Genomic DNA, 2,500 nt, shown 5'->3' with positions numbered 1-2,500 from the left:
AGCTGCAGCAACGGCAGCAGCAGCAGCGGCAACGGCAGCAGCAGCAGCGGCAGCGGCAGCAGCGGCGCAGCAGCAGCAGCAGCGGCAGCAGCGGCAGCAGCAACAGCAGCAACAGCAGCAGCAGCAACGGCGGCTAGCGGCAGCAGCGGCGGCAGCAGCAGCAGCAGCGGCGGCAGCAACAACAGCAGCGGCACAGCAGCAGCGGCGGCAACAGCAGCAACAGCAGCAACAGCGGCAGCAGCAGCGGCAGCAGCCAGCGGCAGCAGCGGCAGCAGCAGCAGCAGCAACAGCAGCAACAGCGAGCGGCAGCAGCAGCGGCGGCAACAGCGGCGGCAGCAGCAACAGCAACAGCGGCGGCAGCAGCAGCGGCGGCAACAGCAGCAGCAGCGGCAGCAGCGGCAGCAGCAGCAGCAACAGCAGCGGCAGCAGCAGCAGCAGCAGCGGCAGCAGCAGCAGCAGCAGCGGCAGCAGCGGCAGCAGCAGCAGCAGCAGCGGCAGCAGCAGCCAGCAGCAGCAGCAGCGGCGGCAGCAGCAGCGTGACGGCAGCAACAGCAACAGCGGCAGCAACAGCGCGCAAGCAGCAGCAGCAGCGTGGCAACAGCGGCAACAGCAACAGCGAGCGGCAGCAGCAGCAGCAGCAGCGGCAGCAGCAGCAGCGGCTGGCAACAGCAGCAGCAACAGCAGCAGCAGCAACAGCGGCAACAGCGGCGACAGCGGCGGCAGCAGCAACGACAGCAGCACAACAGCGGCAGCGGCAGCAGCAGCGTGACGGCAGCAACAGCGGCGGCAGCAACAGCAGCGGCTGCAGCAACGCTGCGACAGCAACGGCAACGGCAGCAGCGGCAACGGCAGCAGCGGCTGCAGCGGCAGCAGCGGCAGCAACAGCGGCAACTGACAGCAGCAGCGGCTGGCAGCAGCGGCGACGACAGCAGCAGCGGCAGCGCAACAGCAGCAGCGGCGCAACAGCAGCGCTGCTAGCAACAGCAGCAGCGGCAACAGCAGCAGCAACAGCGGCAGCAGCAGCAGGCAACAGCAGCAGCGGTAGCAACGGCAGCAGCAGCGGCAGCAACAGCAACAGCAGGCAGCAGCGGCAGCGGCAGCAACAGCGCTGACGGCAGCAGCAACAGCAGCGGCAACAGCGGCAGCAGCGGCAACAGCAGCAGCAGCAACGGCAGCGACAGCAGCAGCGGCGGCAACAGCAGCGGCGGCAGCGGCAGCAGCAGCGGCGAACGGCAACGGCAGCAACGCAGCAACAGCGGCAGCAGCGGCAGCAGCGGCAGCAGCAGCAGCAGCAGCAGCGGCTAGCGGCACGGCAGCAGCAGCAGCAGCGGCAACAGCAGCAGCAGCGGCAGCAGCAGCAACGGCAGCAGCAGCAACAGCAGCGGCGGCAGCGGCAACAGCGCGCAGCGGCAGCAGCGGCGGCAGCAGCAACAGCAGCAGCAGCAGCGGCGGCAGCAACAGCGGCAGCAGCAGCAGCGGCGGCAACAGCAGCGACATGGCGGCAGCAGCGGCAACAGCAACAGCAGCAACAGCGACGCAGCAGCGGCAGCAACGGCGGCGAACGGCAGCAGCGACGGCGGCAGCAGCAACAACGAGCGGCGGCGGCGGCAGCAGCAGCGGCGGCAACAGCACGGCAGCAGCAGCAGCAGCGGCGGCAGCAGCGGCGGCGGCAACAGCGGCGGCAGCAGCAGCAGCAGCGGCAGCAGCAGCAGCAGCAGCGGCAGCGGCAGCAGCAGCAACAGCAGCAGCAGCGGCAGCAGCAACAGCAGCAGCAGCGGCGGCAGCAACAGCAGCAGCAGCAGCAGCAGCAGCGGCGGCGGCGGCAGCGGCAGCAACAGCGACAGCAGCAGCGGCAGCAGCAACAGCGATGACGGCAACCAGCAGCAACAGCAGCAAGCAGCGGCAACAGCAGCAGCAGCAGCGGCGAGCAGCAGCAGCAGCGGTAGCAGCAGACAGCGGCGACGCAGCGGTAGCAGCAAGCGGCAGCGGCCGGCAGCAGCAGCAGCAGCCAGCGGCAACAGCAGCGGCAGCGGCAGCAGCGGCAGCGTTGGCGGCAGCGGCGGCAGCAGCAGCGGCAGCAGCAGCGGCAGCAGCAGCAGCGGCAGCAGCAGCGGCATAGCGGCAGCAGCAGCAGCGGCGGCAGCAGCAGCGGTGGCAAGCGGCCGGCAGCAGCAGCAGCAGCGGCAGCGGCGGCAGCAGCGGCAGCGGCGGCTTGACCAGCGGCAATGCAGCGGCGGCTTGGCTGGTTGACAGCAACTTGGCGAGGCAACGGCAGCGGCGTGACAACAGCAGCGACGCGGCGGCGGCTGACGGCAGCGGCAGCAACTGACAACTGGCGGCAGCAGCGACGGTAACGGGCATGCGGCAGCAGCTGACAGCAGCAGCGGCAGCATCTTGTGGCGGCGGCAGCAACAGCAGCAGCAAATGCAGCGGCGGCGGCAACATTTGGCGGCATGCAGCAACAGCAACGCAGCGGCCTTAACAGCGGCTGCTACTACCT

At 70.3% G+C, this 2,500-nt stretch overlaps 1 protein-coding gene and 1 pseudogene across 1 annotated transcript in view; one reads left to right on the top strand and one right to left on the bottom strand.

Annotated features, from left to right (window-relative positions):
- Positions 1-2,216, top strand: part of LOC135560286 (uncharacterized) — a 2,739-nt pseudogene extending 523 nt beyond the window's left edge.
- LOC115124697 (retinol dehydrogenase 7-like) overlaps positions 1-2,500 on the bottom strand; it is a 40,627-nt gene that overhangs the window by 18,369 nt on the left and 19,758 nt on the right. The gene's annotated exons all lie outside the window — the stretch shown is intronic.

Source organism: Oncorhynchus nerka, linkage group LG15 (assembly GCF_034236695.1).
Source record: "Oncorhynchus nerka isolate Pitt River linkage group LG15, Oner_Uvic_2.0, whole genome shotgun sequence".
Classification (NCBI taxonomy): domain Eukaryota; kingdom Metazoa; phylum Chordata; class Actinopteri; order Salmoniformes; family Salmonidae; genus Oncorhynchus; species Oncorhynchus nerka.
Note: the sequence above shows the minus strand (reverse complement) of the source record. Positions and strands in the feature narration are given on the sequence as shown.